Source organism: Bos mutus, chromosome 19, assembly GCF_027580195.1.
Source record: "Bos mutus isolate GX-2022 chromosome 19, NWIPB_WYAK_1.1, whole genome shotgun sequence".
Taxonomy (NCBI): Eukaryota; Metazoa; Chordata; class Mammalia; order Artiodactyla; family Bovidae; genus Bos; species Bos mutus.
In genome coordinates, this window is record NC_091635.1 from 58,658,476 (window position 1) to 58,676,203 (window position 17,728).

At 36.7% G+C, this 17,728-nt stretch overlaps 1 pseudogene; it reads left to right on the forward strand.

The window, feature by feature from the left end:
* Nucleotides 1-251: 251 nt before the first annotated feature.
* LOC102277066 (monocyte to macrophage differentiation factor-like) overlaps nt 252-17,728 on the forward strand; it is a 35,287-nt pseudogene continuing 17,810 nt past the window's right edge.

Sequence of the window (17,728 nt, forward strand, 5' to 3'; positions counted from 1 at the left end):
TCAAGTTGAACAGAAAAAAAAAAAAAGGATAGTTTTCCTCTGGGGCAACATTAAGCACACTAGCATTTATTTAAGGGGTCCCAGAGGGAGAAGAGAGAAAGAAAGGGGCAACGAATTTATTAAAAGGAAGAATAGATGAAAATTTTTCTAACCGGTCAAAGGAAACAGACATTTAGGTCCAGGAAGCACAAAGCATCCCAGATAAGATTAGTCCAAAGAGGTACACACCAAGATACATTAAAATTAAAATGATGAAAATTAAAGATGAAGACAGAATAATGACAGTAGCAAGAGAAAAACAACTAGTTGTGTACAAAGGAACTGCCATAAGTCCATCAGCTGACTTTCAGCAGAAACTTTATGTCAGAATGGAGCACGATATATTCAAAGTAATGAAAGAAAAGAAACCCACAGCCTAGAATACTTTATCCAGCCAGGTTATTATATCAGCAAAGTTATCATTCAGATTTAAATGTGAGATAAATTGTTTTACAGACAAGAAAAAACTAAAAGTATTCAATACCAGTCAACCAGCTTTAGGAAAAGACAACAGCTAGAAATAAAATTTTATGACAGAAAAACCTCATCACTAGAGTCAAATATACTATAAAGGTAGGAGATCAACCATGTATAAAGCTAACATGTGTGCATGCTCTGTCACTCAATCATGTATCGCTCTTTGAGATCCCATGGATTATAGCTAGCTAGGCTCCTCTGTCCGTGGAACTTTCCAGGTAAGAACACTGGAGTGGGTTATTATTTACTACTCCAGGGGATCTTCCTGACCCAGGGATCAAACCTGTTCCTCCTGTGTCTCCTGCATTGGTAGGTGGTTTCTTTACTATTGAGCCACCTGGGGAGTCTCATAAAGTTAGCACAAAGGTTAAAAGACAATGCAGTAGTTCGATACATGAAGCAGGGCACTTAAAGCCAGTTGGCTGGGACAACCTATAAGGATGGGGTTAGGGGTGGCGGTGGGATGGGGGTAGGTTTCAGGATGGGGGACACTTGTGCACCTGTGACTGATTCATGTCAGATCAGATCAGTCGCTCAGTCGTGTCCAACTCTTTGCGACCCTGTGAATCGCAGTATGCCAGGCCTCCCTATCCATCACCACCTCCTGGAGTTCACTTAGACTCACATCCATCGAGTCAGTGATGCCATCCAGCCATCTCATCCTCTGTCGTCCCCTTCTCCTCCTGCCCCCAATCCCTCCCAGCATCAGAGTCTTTTCCAATGAGTCAACTCTTCCCATGAGGTGGCCAAAGTACTGGAGTTTCAGCTTTAACATCATTCCTTCCAAAGAAATCCCAGGGCTGATCTCCTTCAGAATGTACTGGTTGGATCTCCTTGCAGTCCAAGGGACTTTCAAGAGTCTTCTCCAACACCACAGTTCAAAAGCATCAATTCTTCGGTGCTCAGCCTTCTTCACAGTCCAACTCTCATATCCATACATGACCACACAAAAAACCATAGCCTTGTCTAGAAGAACCTTTGTTGGCAAAGTAATGTCTCTGCTTTTGAATATGCTGTCTAGGTTGGTCACAACTTTCCTTCCAAGGAGTAAGCGTCTTTTAATGTCATGGCTGCAGTCACCAACTGCAGTGATTTTCGAGCCCCCAAAAATAAAGTCTGACACTGTTTCCACTGTTTCCCTGTCTATTTCCCATGAAGTGATGGGACCGGATGCCATGATCTTCGATTTCTGAATGTTGAGGTTTAAGCCAACTTTTTCACTTTCCACCTTCACTTTCATCAAAAGGCTTTTTAGTTTCTCTTCGCTTTCCGCCATAAGGGTGGTGTCATCTGCATATCTGAGGTTATTGATAGTTCTCCTGGGAGTCTTCATTCCAGCTTGTGTTTCTTCCAGTCCAGTGTTTCTCATGATGTACTGTGCATATAGGTTAAATCAACAGGGTGACAATATACAGCCTGGATGAACTCCTTTTCCTATTTGGAACCAGTCTGTTGTTCCATGTCCAGTTCTAACTGCTGCTGCCTGACCTGCATACAAATTTCTCAAGAGGCAGATCAGGTTCATGTCAATGTATGGTAAAAACCATCAAAATACTGCAGAATAATTATCCTCCAATTGCTATTTCAAATCCTGAAAGATGATGCTGTGAAAGTGCTGCACTCAATATGCCAGCAAATTTGGAAAACTCAGCAGTGACCACAGGACTGGAAAAGGTCAGTTTTCATTCCAATCCCAAAGAAAGGCAATTCCAAAGAATGCTCAAACTACTGCACAATTACACTCATGTCATATACTAGTAAAGTAATGCTCAAAATTCTCCAAGCCAGGCTTCAGCAATATGTGAACCATGAACTTCCTGATGTTCAAGCTGGTTTTAGAAAAGGCAGAGGAACCAGAGATCAAATTGCCAACATCTGCTGGATCATGGAAAAAGCAAGAGAGTTTCAGAGAAACATCTATTTCTGCTTTATTGACTATGCTAAAGCCTTTTACTATGTGGATCACAATAAACTGTGGAAAATTCTGAAAGAGATGTGAATACCAGACCACCTGATCTGCCTCTTGAGAAATGTGTATGCAGGTCAGGAAGCAACAATTAGAACTGTACATGGAACAACAGACTGGTTCCAAATAGGAAAAGGAGTATGTCAAGGCTGTATATTGTCACCCTGCTTATTTAACTTATATGCAGAGTACATCATGAGAAACACTGGACTGGAAGAAACACAAGCTGGAATGAAGACTCCCGGGAGAAATATCAATAACCTCAGATATGCAGATGACACCACGCTTATGGCAGAAAGTGAAGAGGAACTCAAAAGCCTCTTGATGAAAGTGAAAGTGGAGAGGGAAAAGTTGGCTTAAAGCTCAACATTCAGAAAACGAAGATCATGGCATCCGGTCCCATCACTTCATGGGAAATAGATGGGGAAACAGTGGAAACAGTGTCAGACTTTATTTTTTGGGGCTCCAAAATCACTGCAGATGGTGACTGCAGCCATGACATTAAAAGACGCTTACTCCTTGGAAGGAAAGTTATGACCAACCTAGACAGCATATTCAAAAGCAGAGACGTTACTTTGCCAACAAAGGTTCATCTAGTCAAGGCTATGGTTTTTTGTGTGGTCATGTATGGATATGAGAGTTGGACTGTGAAGAAGGCTGAGCACCGAAGAAGTGATGCTTTTGAACTGTGGTGTTGAAAAAGACTCTTGAGAGTCCCTTGGACTGCAAGGAGATCCAACCAGTCCATTCTGAAGATCAGCCCTGGGATTTCTTTGGAAGGAATGATGCTAAAGCTGAAACTCCAGTACTTTGGCCACCTCATGGGAAGAGTTGACTCATTGGAAAAGACTCTGATACTGGGAGGGATTGGGGGCAAGAGGATAAGTGGACGTCAGAGGATGAGATGGCTGGATGGCATCACTGACTCGATGGACGGGAGTCTCAGTGAACTCTGGGAGTTGGTGATGGACAGGGAGGCCTGGTGTGCTGTGATTCATATGGTTACAAAGAGTCGGATACAACTGAGCGACTGAACTGAACTGAAAATAAATTAATTAAATAAAAAAAGACAATGCAGTTAAATCTTCTCTATCCTCAATAATTGGTTAAAAGATACACAAAGGAAAAAGTTATAAAATACTATGTCAAAAACATTAATTGTCAGTTGGTGGAGTAAAAATGCAGAATTGTTAGAGTTATTCATGCTTAAAGCGATCATCAACTTAAAACAATTACCAGTACATATAAAGGTTTTTTATATGTGAACTTAATATAACTATAAAACAAAAACCCATAGAAGATGCACACATACACACAAGAGAAGGGAATCCAAACTCCATAGATAGCCATAAAATCATACAGCAAGAGAGCAAAGGAAGAGAGGAAGAAAACAAACAAAAAACAAGTAATAAAATGACAATAACTACATGTGTATTAATAAATAATTTAAATATAATGGACTAAATATTCCAATCAAACATATAGAATGATAAACCCAAGTCCAGGGCCAAATAACTTCAAGGTGAATTTTATCAAACATCTAAAAATGTCTTGGGAAGGCCCAGGGGGATGGTATGGGGAGGTTGGGAGGGAGGAGGGTTCAGGATGGGGAGCATGTGATTTTTTTAAAAATAAAAAAAAAAAAAAAAAAAAAAAAAAAAAAAAAAATAAAATGTCAACAACTATCCCTCTTAAACTATTTTAAATATATATATATATTATATATATATATATTTAATATATATATATTATATATATATAAATATATATATATTATTTATATATATATTTATATATATATTTATTTATATATATATATATATATTTATATATATATAATATATATATTTAAATATATATTATATATTATATATATATAATAATATATATTATATATAAATATATTATATATATTATTATTATATATATAATATATTTATATATATATATATTATTATATATATATAATATATAATATATATTTAAATATATATATATATATATATTTAAAAGAAAGAGCACTTCCAACTCATTCTAGGAGTCCAGAATCATTCTGATACCCAAACCAGGGAAAGAAACCACACAAAAAGAATACTACAAGCTAATATTACTGATAAACATAGACACAAAAATAGTCAACAAAATATTAGTAAAGTCAATTTAAGAATATATTAAAAGGATCATACGCTATGATCAAATGGGATCTATCCAACGTTTTATCCCAAGGATGCAAAGATGATTCAGTATTCGTGAATCACTCAGTGTCCATGTTAACAAACTGAAAAACAAAAATCCTATTACATGATAATCTGAATAGAAAACTTTTGATATATTTTGACATCAACTTGAGATTTAAAAAAAAGCTCTCAACAAAGTGGTTATAAAAGATTCTTCAATATAATTAAGGGTATATATGACAAACCTACAGCCAGTATAGTACTCAGTGACAAAAAGCTAAAGGTATTTTTAAAATCAGGAACAAGATAAGAAAGCCCACACTTGACACTTTTATTCAGCTATATTATTGTAAATACTTGCCATAGGAATCAAACCAGAAAAATAGAAAAAAAAATACATAAAAGGAATCTAAATTGGAAAGGAAAAAGTAAAACTGTCATTGATGGCAGATAATAGAATACAATATATACAAAGTTCTAAAAATGTAACCAAATAACTGTTAGAACTAGCAAAACAAATTGCAGATTCAAAATTAATATACAAAAACCTGTTTCATTTCTATATACTAATAACAAACTATCAGAAAGAAAAACTAAAAAAAAAAAAAAATTCACTTATAAAAATATCAAAAAGAAGAAAATACCTAGGAATAAACTTAACTAAAGAGATAAAGGACCTATGCTCGGAAAACTGTAGGCACTGATGAAAGATATTGAAGAACATACAAGCAGAAAGATACACTGTATTCATGGATTGGAAGAATATTGTTAAAATATTCATGGATTAGAAAAATATTGTTAAAATGATCATATTCCCAAAGGCAAAATACAGATTAAGTGCAATCTTTATGAAAACGATTATGATATTTTCACATAACTATAATGAATAATTCTAATATTCACATGGAAATGCAATAGACCTTGAATAGCAAAAGAGTCTTGAGAAAGAACAAAAACGTTAGAGGTTATCACATTCTCAGATTTCAAACTATACTACAAAGCTAAAGTAATCAAAACAGTATGGGTAGAATGATTAGCTCAATGGCAAAATAGAAGGACATGAGCTCAATCTTTTTTATGTAAACATCAAAAGCACAACTAACTGCTGAGCAATCACTGATAAAAAAAAAAAAAAAAAAAAAAAAACACGCTGGAATCTACTGGAAAAGATAGCCTACATCCAAAGTAAAGAGGAAGCTACAATGAAAGTGTAGGAGGGGATGCATTGTGATAAAATTAAATTCCACACCCTGGGTGGGAGACCAAAACCTGGGAAACAATTATACCACAGAAGTTCTACCAAAGGAGTGAAGGTCCTGAGCACCACATCAAGCTTACCAGCCTGAGGGTCTGGCAACAGCGGGGTACCCACAGGAAATCTCTTTGAAAGGCAATGAGGCTTGATCACAGTAATTCCACAGGACTGGGAGAAGCAGAAACTCCAGTCTAGGAGGGTGCATGCAATGTCATGCTCACACTAGGGTTCAGGGAAAAACAAACAAACAAACAAACAAACACTGTCTCATAAAAGACTGGGCTAGACCAACCTAGACCCTACCTGCTAAAATTGGAGAGTCTCCTGTTGAGATGAGAGGCTGCTGTGGGTCATGGGAGTGAATCACTAACAGTGGCAATTCTAGGGAGTACTCATTGACTTCAACATCCAGAAGCCACATTAACCCCACCTTACAGCCTGCAGGCTTTAGTGCTAGGATTCCCTGGACTAAACAACCAAAAAAGCAGGAATAGTCACAGCAAACAACAGACAAGCTGTTTAAAGTCTTTCTGAGAATAGCCTTGCTTATGAGAGGGACAAGACCTAATTCCACCAACCAGTAGACCAGAACCAGACCCTACCATCAGAAGTCTGCACAAGCCTCTTAAATAGCCTCATCAGACTACAATCCTGCAGCCTGTGGAACAAAAACTGCAATCACAGAAAGTGAGATGAAATGAGATGACTGAGGAATATGCCCCAGATGAATGAACAAGACAAAATCCAAGGAAAACAATTTATTGAAGTGGAGATAGACAACCTCTCAGAAAAAGAATTCAAAATAATGGTAGTGAAGATCTCAGAAAAAAATGGAGGCAGGGATTGAGAAGATGCAAGGAATGTTTAACAAAGATCTAGAAGAGCTAAAGAACAAACAGAAATAAGCAGTACTATATCTTTTCAGAATAGGCTAAGGCATATAGTAATCAAAGTAACAACAATTAAAGGAAAAAGAGAAAAGCAACATACATCATACAAGGGTACTCCCATAAAGTAATCAGCTTATTTATCAGCAGAAACTCTGCAGGACAGAAGGGATTGGCATGATATATTCAAAGTGATAAAAGGGAAGAAACCAAAGCTAAGAATACTGGACACAACAAGGCTCTCATTGACATTTGATAGAAAAATTAAAAAAAAAAATACTGATAAGCAAAAACTAAAAGAATTTGGCACCACTAGACTAGTTTTGCAACAAATGCTAAAGGAACTCTCCTAAGCATAAAAGAAAAGGCCACACAATCAGAAACAGGGAATTTACAAATGGAAAAGCTCACAGGAAAGCAAAAAAAAAAATGAAAAACAGTAAAGTAGGAAATAATCCATACATAAATATGGTATCAAAACCAGAAATTATAAGAAGAAAAGAGCACAAATTTAAGAAATTGTAAATGCATTTGAAATTAAAGACCAGCAACTTAAGTCAATCTTGTTTATATACAAATTGCTATATCAAAAACTTTTGGTAACTGCAGAATGAAAATTACAATAGATACATAGACAAGAAAGAAAAAATTCAAATACATCACTAAATGTAACCATCAATTCACAAAAGAGTAGAACAAAAGAGGAACGGGAAGGAAACAACCTACAAAAATAAATTCAAAACAAGTAACAAAATGGCGTTAAGAATATATATATAATTACTTTAAATATAAATAGATTAAAATTTCCAGCCAAAAGACGTGGAATTGCTGAATGGATATAAACACATATGCAACTATATACATGCTATCCACAGGAGATCTATCAGATCAGGGACATATACAGATTTAAAATAAGGGGATAGAAAATGACATTCCATGCAAATTGAAATGAAAAGAAAGCTGGAGTAGCAATATTCATTAAAAATGAATAGAATTTTAGAGGCTTCCATTTCAAGATGGCAGATTAGAAGGACATGTCCTCACCTCCTGTGAGAGAACCAGAATCACAACTAGCTGTTCAACAGTCATCAAGAGAATACTAAAACCCCCCAAGAAAGATACCCCACATGCAAAGACAAAAAGAAGTCACAGCAAGATGGTAGGAGGGGCACAATCACAATAAAATCAAATCCCATAACTATTAGGTGGATGACCCACAAACTGGAGAACAATAATAACAAAGAAGTTATCCTACTATTGTGAAGGCTCTGAGCCCCAGGTCAGGCTTCCTAACGTTGGGATCTGACAGAGGGACTGGGAATCCCCAGGGACTCTGACCCTGAAGGCTAGTGGGGTTTGCTCATAGAACTTCCACAGGGCTGGGGGAAACAGAGACTCTAGTCCTGGAGGGCACAAACAAAATCTTGTGCACACCAAAATCCAAAGGAAAGGATCAGTGGCCCCACAGGAGACTAAATCAAAACTACCTGCTAATGTTCGAGGTCTCCTGTGGAGGCCTGGGTTAGCAGGGCTCACTACAGGAAAGAGGGCAATGAGAGTAGAAGTTCTAGATGGCCCCCTTGGCATAGGCCCTCTTGGAGGTCATGACTAACCCTACCATAGGCCTATAGAGCCCAGGACTGGATTGACTCCAACCAGTAAACTAACAAGGAGGGAGTGAAACCCCACCCATTAGCAGATGATTGGATTAAAGTTTTACTGACCAAGACCCTGCCAACCAAAGCAAGACCCAGTTTTTCCCACTGGTAGCCCCTCCCATCAAGAAGCTTACATAAGCCTGTTAGCTTCCTCCATCAGAGGAAAGACAGATGAAGCAAGAATAACCACAATCCCACAGCAGCCAGAACAAAAGGCACTTTACAGAATGTAAATCAGAATGAAAAAGCAGAAAGTTATGTCCCAGATGAAGAGACAAGGTAAAATCCCAGAGAAACCCTTAAATGAAGTGGAGATAGACAATATTTCAGAATAATGATAGTGAAGATGACCCAGCATCTCAGGAAAACTATGAAGAAGATTCAAGAAATGTTTATCAAAGACTTAGAAGAATTAAAGAACAAGCAAACAGAGATGAATAATATACTAGAAGGAATCAATAGCAGAATAACTGAGACAGAAAAACAGATAAATGACCTTGAGGCAGAATGCGGGAAATCACTGAAACAGAACAGAATGTAGGAAAAAAAAAAAAAAAAAATGGAAAGAAATAAAGACAGTCTAAGAGACCTCTGGGACAACATTAAGTGCACCAACATTTGCACTATAAGGGCTTCAGAAGAAGAGAGAGACAAAGGACCTGCTGCTGCTGCTGCTGCTGCAGCGTCGCTTCAGTCGTGTCCGACTCTGTGTGACCTCATAGACGGCAGCCCACCAGGCTTCCAGTCCCTGGGATTCTCCAGGCAAGAACACTGGAGTGGGTTGCCATTTCCTTCTCCAATGCATGAAAGTGAAAAGTGAAAGTGAAGTCGCTCAGTCGTGTCCAACTCTAGCGACCCCACGGACTGCAGCCTACCAGGCTCCTCCATCCATGGGATTTTCTAGGCAAAAGTACTGGAGTGGGGTGCCATTGCCTTCTCCCAAAGGACCTGAGAAAATATTTAAAGAGATAATAGCTGAAAACTTCTTGAACATGGGAAAGGAAATAGTCAACAAAGTCCCGGAAGTACAGAGAGTTCCAGGAAGGATAAACCCCAGGAGGAACACACTGTCACTGATAGTAATCAAACAATAAAATACTAAAAACAACAAGGGGAAAATGGCAACATGCAAGGGAAGTCCCATCAAAAGTCCCATTTCTCAACAGAAAATCCACAAGCCAGAAGGGAATGCCACAATATATTTAAAGTGATGAAAGGGAAGAACCTACAACCAAGTATACTCTACTCACAAAAACTCTCATTCAGATTTGATGGAGAAATCTAAAGCTTTCCAGACCAGCAAATGTTAACAAATTTCAGCATCACCACACCAAAAATGGCTAAGTGCAAAGTTACTTGGACCTGGAGTGCAAAGTCTAGTGGACCTTACAAAGTATCAGTATGAACAAAGCCAGTGGAGGTGATGGAATTTCAGTTGAGCTACTTCAAATCCTGAAAGATGATGCTGTAAAAGTGCTACACTCAATACACCAAAAAATTGGGGAAATACATCTGTGGCCACAGGACCAGAAAAGATCAATTTTCATTCCAATCCCAAAGAAAGACAAAGCCAAAGAATGTTCAAACTGCAGTGCAATTGCACTCATTTCATGTGCTAGAAAAGTAATGCTCAAAATTTGCCTAGAGAGGTTTCAACAGGACATGAACTGAGAACTTCCAGATATTCAAGCTGGATTTAGAAAAGGCAGAGGAACCAGAGATCAAATTGCCAACATCCGTTGGATTATGGAAAAAGCAAGAGAATTAAAACAAAAAAAAAATCTGCTTCATTGAGTACTCTAAAGCTTCTGACTGAGATGGGAATACCAGACCACCTGACCTGCCTCATAAGAAACCTGTATGCAGATCAAGAAGCAACAGTTAGAACCAGAAATGGACTACTGGACTGGTTCAAAATTGGGAAAGGGGTACATCAAGGCTGTAAACTGTCACCCTGCTTATTTAACTTATAGGCATAGTACACCATGTGAAATGCCAGGCTTGATGAATCACAAGCTGGAATCAAGATTGCTGGGAGAAAGATCAATAACCTCAGATATGCAGATTACACCACCATTATGGCATAAAGCAAAGAGGAACTAAAGAGACTCTTGATGAAAGTGAAAAAGGAGAGTGAAAAAGCTGGCTTAAAACTCAACATTCAAAAATTTATGATCATGGCATCATGTCCCATCACTTTATGGTAAATAGATGGGGAAACAATAGAAACAATGACAGACTTTATTTTTTGGGGCTCCAAAATCACTGCTGATGGTGATTGCAGCCATGAGACTAAAAGATGTTTGTTCCTTGGAACAAAAGCTATGACAAACCTAGATAGCGTATTAAAAAAACAGATACATCACTTTGCCAACAAAAATCTGTCTAGTCAAAGATGTCGTTTTTCAAGTAGTCATGTATGGATGTGACAATTGGAACACAGAGAAGTCTTAGTGCTGAAGAATTGATGTTTTGAACTGTGATATTGGAGAAGACTCTTGAGAATCCCTTTAATTGCAAAGAGATCAATCCAGTCAATCCTAAAGGAAATAAATTCTGAATATTCATTGGAAAGTCTGATGCTGAACCTGAATCTCCACTACTCTGGCGACCTACTGGAAGAGCCTACTCATTGGAAAGTACCCTGATGCTGGGAATCATTGAGGACAGGAAGAGAAGATTACAAAGGATGAAATGTTTGGATGGTCTCACTGACTCAGTGGGCATGAGTTTGAGGAATCCCTGAGAGATGGTGAAGTACAGGAAAGCCTGACATACTGCAGTGCATAGGGTCACAGAGTGTGAGACATGACTGAGTGACTGAAAAACAACAAAGGAAGTTCTCTATGCAGGAAGTCACAAAAGAAGGAAAAAATTTCCATAAAATAAACCCAAACTAATTAAGTATATGGTAATAAGATCATACATATCAATCATTACCTTAAATATAAATGGATTAAATGCACCAACCAAAAGACATAGACTGCCTGGATAGATGAAAACATGCGGATATATCCACTTTCACTTACCACATCACTCTGCTTGGCCTCCCAAAATTTTTTAATTCTTTTATTGAGCAGCCATGTTTAAAAATAACTAGACTATATGATGATATTTTACTTTCATCCTCTTTGTTTCACTTTTTCTATTTCATATTCAGTGGTCCCATTTCATTTAGCTTATGTTTTTCAATTTCTCCATCTCTTAATTTTTTTGATATTCTGTTTCAAGTCTTTTTCAAGCATAGTAGGCAAGCTTTTGCATACATATCTATGTATATGTACATATATATTTTTAGTATGCATAATATGCATATTTTAGAAAACATGAATTTTTGCCTAACTAAAATTTTTGTGACATTTGATTCCACTTGTTTGACTTAGTATATATAGAATGCTTAATTTCTAATTTAAAATCTAGATATGCAACAAGGAGCAATGCTTTATTGTATAGCATGAGGAGCTATAGTCAATAGCTTCTAATAACCTAAAGTGGAAAATAGTCTGAAAAATAACATAACATATGTGTATAACTGAATCACCTTGATGTGCACATGAAACATTGTAGGTCAACTATATTCCACTAGAATATATATATTTGGAAATACATATATATATATTTGAAATATATATATATATATGAAAATAAAGATATAATTAAAAAATAAAGACTTATAAGAGACAGAGGACACTACATAAGATCAAGGGAAAAACTCAAGAAAATATAGCAGTTGTAAATACACATGGATCTAACAAGGGAGCACTGAATGCAATAGGCAAAAGCTAATAGCTTAAGGGAGAAGTCAACAGTTACACAATAATAGTGGGAGACATTAACACCCAACATTCATCACTGGACAGCTCATCCAAGCCAAAAATCAATAGGGAAACAAAGGACTTAAATGACACATCGGTCCAGATGGATTTAACTGACGTTTATAGAGTATTCCATCCAAAAGCATCAGAATACACACTCTTCTTAAGTGCACATGGATCACCAGGATTGATCACATGCTGAGTCACAGGTGAGACTTGCTAATTTTAAGAGAAATGGAATCATACTGAGCACTTTTTCTGATTACAGTGCTATAAGATTGGAAATCAATTATCAGAAAAAAATCTAAAAACAAACACAAGCAAGAGGTTAAACAATATGCTACTAAACCACATGCTTAAGCAACCAATTTGCTATTGTATCCAACCATTGTGATCCCATGAACTGCAGCATGCCAGACTTTCCTGTCCTTAACCATCTCCTAGAGTTTATTCAGACTCATGTCCATTGAGTTGGTGATGCCTTCCAACCATTTCATTCTGTTATTCCCTTCTCCTGCCTTAGATCTTTTCCAGCACCAGGGTCTTTTCTAAGGAGTCAGCTCTTCACATCAGGTGGCCAAAGTACTGGAGTTTTAGCTTCAGCATCAGTCCTTCCAATGAGTATTTATGGTTGATTTTGAAAGGTTGTTGCTGAACCACAAAACACACCTGGATTCTTGGCCTCTGGAGGAGAAGAATTCAATCCAGGGCCAGAGATGAGGCTTGATTGCTCAGAGTTTTTGTATAATAAAGTTTTATTAAAGTATAAAGGAGATAGAGAAAGCTTCTGACACAGACATCAGAAGGGGGCAGAAAGAATGCCCACCTTTTAGTTTTTAGCTGGATGTTATATAGTTACTAGCAGTCTGTTAATAAAAGAAAGGAGTGTCTTAAAACTCAGAGAATGGCACCAGGGCCCTCACACACAAGATGTATATTGGAATAATCTTGGCACCAGACAAATCATCCTGGGCCATAAAATGATTGACTTGAATCTTGTAGAAAGGCAGATTACTATACAAATAGTTTCATTTACATAGATTAGGGGGACAATGTCTGAGTATAACATACTGGTTTGTCACATCAGTTCTGAGCCATTAGGCAGAACCGACTTGAAGACAGAGTCTGGGGTAAATACACAGAACATTAACATAGCTTAAGACAAACATTTCCATAAGAACAATGCATTGGTTAGCTCAAAATGAGAAAAATTAAGTTCAGGTAGAACCAGGTGTCATTATGGCAACACAGTATTTTAAGAGAAACCTCTTTTTAAATTTGTATAGAGAAGGGGAAAAAAATATATCACTAGCTTGTTTCCTCCTGTCACTTAAGAGAGAGAGAGAAAGAAGAAAAAAAAAAAAGTCTGACACTTGTAGCTTATTTCCTCCGTTTGGAGAGCCCTGGCCTTCCTGCCTGTTACCCTCTCAGTTTCCTTTAGGATTAACTGTTTTGATCTCCTTGCAGTCCAAGGAACTCTAATTAGAGTCTTCTCCAACACCACAGTTCAAAAGCATTAGATCTTCAGTGCTCAGTCTTTGTTTTAAATTTTTATTTATTTTTTAATTGAAGCATAATTTCTTTACAGAATTTTGTTGTTTTCTGTCAAACATCAGCAAGAACCAGCCATCAGTATACATATGTTGCCTCCTTCTTGAACCTCACTCCCATCTCTCTCCACATTCCACCCCACTAGATTGTTACAGATTCCCTGTTTGAGTTCCCTGAGTCATGCAGCAACTTCTCATTGGCTATCTATTTTATATATGGAATTTAAACTTCCCTGTTACTCTCTCCATACTTCTTATCCTCTCTCTCCTCCTCTCCCTCCATATCCACAAGTCTGTTCTCTATGTCTGTTTCTCCATTTTTGCCCTGCTAATAAATTCATCAATATCATTTTTCTAGATTCCATATGTATGCATTAGTATAGGATATTTCCCTTTCTGGCTTCTCTTTCTCCTTCTTATTTCACTCTGTATAATAAGCTCTGGGTTCATTCACCTCATTAGAACTGACTCAAATGCATTCCTTTTTACACCTGAGTAATATTCCATTGCATATATGTACCACAGCTTCTTTCTTCATTCATCTGTTGATGGACATATACATTGTTTCCATGTTGTAGCTCTTGTAAGTAGTGCTGCAATGAACTTTGGGTTTTATTTGTCTTTTTTCAGTTTTTATTTCATCAGAGTATATGCCTAGGAATGAGACTGATGGGCCATATGGTGGTTTTATTCCTCGCTTTTTAAGGAGTCTCCATACTGTCTGCCATCGAGGCTGTATCAGTTTACATTCCCACCAGTAATGCAAGAGGGTTACCTTTTCCCCACATCCTTTCTAGTGCGTATTGTTTGTAGACTTTTTGATGATGGCCTTTCTGACTGGTATGAGGTGATATCTTATTGAAGGTTTGATTTTAATTTCTCTTATATTTAGCCATATTGAACATCTTTTCATGTGTTTGTTAGACATCTTATGTCTCCTTTGGATAACTGTCCTTTTAAGTCTTTTTCTCACTTTTTGACTGGGTTGTTTGTTTTTCTGGTATTGAGTTGTATGAGCTACTTGTATATTTTGAAAATTAATTTTCTGTCAGTTGTTTCCTTGACTAATATTTTCTCCCATTCTGAGGGCTGTCTTTTCACCTTGTTTTTAGTTTGTTTTGTGTGTGTGTGTGTGTGTGTGTGTGCTTTGCAAAAGCTTTATGTTTAATTAGGTCCCACTTGTTTATTTTTATCTTTATTTCCCTTACTCTAGGAAGTGGGTCATAGAGAATCTTGATTTAGGTCATTGTGTGTTCTGCCGGTTTTCTGCTAAAGTTTTACAGTTTCTGGTCTTGCATTTAGGTCTTTAATTCACTTTAAGTTTATCTTTGTATATGACTTTATAAAGTGTTCTAATTTCATTATTTTACTTTTAGCTGTGCAGTTTTCCAAGCATCACTTATTGAAGAGACCATCTTTGCTCCATTGTATATATTTGCCTTCCTTGCCAAAAATAAAGTACCCATAGATGCGTGGGTGTATCTCTGGGCTCTCAATCTTGCTCCATATTGGTCTACATTTCTGTTTTTGTGCCAGTATCGTACTGCCTTGATGAGTGTAGCTTTGTAGCATATTCTGAAATCAGCAAGGTTGAATCCTCCAGCTACATTCTTCTTTCTCAAGACTGCTTTGCCTATTCAGGGTCTTTGGTGTTTCCATAAGAGTTGTGTTTTTATTGTTGTTGTTGCTGTTGTTCTAGTTCTGTGAAAAATGCCATTGGTAATTGGATAGGGATCCCATTAAATCTCCAGACTGCATTTGGTAATATAGTCATTTTCAAAATATTAATTCTTCCTAACCAGGAACATGGAATGTATCTCCATCTTTTTATGCCATCTTTGATTTCTTTCATCAATGTCTTATAATTTTCTGTATATAGTTCTTTTTTTCTCCTTAGGTAATTTTTTCCTGGGTATTTTATTATTTTTCCCACAATAGTGAATGGGATTGATTTCTTAATTTTTCTTTCTGATTTTTCATTGTTAGTATATAGGAATGTAAATGATTTCTGTGTATCAACCTTGTATCCCACAACTTTGCTGATTTCGCTGATTAGCTTTAGGAATTGTCTGATAGTTTCTTTGGGGTTTTGTATGTATAGTATCAGAGAAGGCAATGGCACCCCACTACAGTACTCTTGCTTGGAAAATCCCATGGATGGAGGAGCCTGGTGGGCTGCAGTTCATGGGATCGCAAAGAGTCGGACACGACTGAGTGACCTTACTTTCACTTTTCACTCTCATGCATTGAAGGAAATGGCCATGTCATCTGCAAATAGTGAGAGTTTTCCTTTGTCTTTCTGATCTGGATTACTTTCATTTCTTACTCTTCTTTAATTGCCCTAGCTAGGACTTCCAAAACTATTGAATAATAATGGTGAGAGTGAATAAGCTTGGCTTCTTCCTTATCTTAGAATGCTTTCAATTTTTCACCTTTGAAAATAATGTTTGTGGTGGGCTTATCATATACAGCCTTTACTATGTTGAGGTAATTTCCTTCTATGCCATTTTTTGAAGCAATTTTATCATAAATCAGTGCTGAATTTTTTCAAAGGCTTTTTCTGCATCTATTGAGCTGATCATACAGTTTTTATCTTTCAATTTGTTAAATCAGTGTGTTGCATTTATTGACTTGCATATATTGAAGAATCCTTGCATCCCTGGAGTAAACCTAACTTGACCATGGTGTATGAGCTTTTTAATGTGTTGTTAAATACTATTTGGTGGAATTTTGTTGACAATTTTTGCATCTGTGTTCATCAATGACATTGGCCTGTAATTTTCTTGTTTTCTGTTCTTTTTGGCTAATTTTGGTATCAGGGTGTTGCGATTTCATAAAATGAGTTTGGAAGTATTCCCCTGCTGCAATTTTTTGGAAGAGTTCAGAAAAATAGGCATTAGCGCTTCTCTAAATGTTCAATAGAATTCCTGATGTGAAGCCATTTGGCCCTGGGCTTTTGCTTTTGGGGAGATTTTTGATCAGTTTCAATTTCAGGTTTTATAATTGGCTTGTTTATAAATTCTATTTTTTTCCCTAGTTCCATCTTGGTAGGTTGAACTTTTCTAAGACTCTGTCCATTTCCTCTAGAGTGTCCATTTTACTACCATATAGTTGCTCATAATATTATCTTATGATCCTTTTTATTTCTGTGTATTTCTGTGTTGTCTGTTGTAACATCTCCTTTTTCATTTCTAATTTTGTTGATTTGATTTTCCTTCTTCTTATTTTTTTTTTTTTCCTTGATGAGTCTGGCTAATAGTTTTTCTATTTTGTTTATCTTCTCAAAGAATTAACTTTCAGTTTTATTAATCTTTGCTATTTTTCCTTCATTTCTTTTTCATTTATTTCCGCTCTGGTCATTATTACTTGTTTCCTTCTGCTGACAGTGGGGGTTTTTTGTTCTTCTTTTTCTGGCTGCTTTAGGTATAGAGTTAGGTTGTCTGTTCTATGTTTTTCTTCTTGTATTGTTACAAACTTCCCTCTTGGAACTGCTTTTGCTGAATCCCATAGGTTTTGGGTCATCATATATTCATTATCATTTGTTCCTAGGAGTTTTTTTTTATTTCCCTTCTTATTTCTGAAGGAACCTCTTTGTTAGTTAGTAATGTATTGTTTAATCTCCATGAGTTTGTGTGTGTGTGTGTGTGTGTGGGGGGGTGTTTTGCAGTTTTATTTTCCCCATAGTTGATATCTAATCTCATAGCATTGTGGTCAGAGAAGATACTTGATATGATCTCAATTTTCTTAAATTTTCTAAGGCTTGATTTGTGGCCCAAGATGTTGCCTATACTGGAGAATGTTCTATGTGCACTTGAGAAGAAAGTATATTCTTCTGCACTTGGATGGAAAGGCCTGAAGGTATCTATTAGGTCCATTTGACCTAATGTTTCATTTAAGGTTTGGG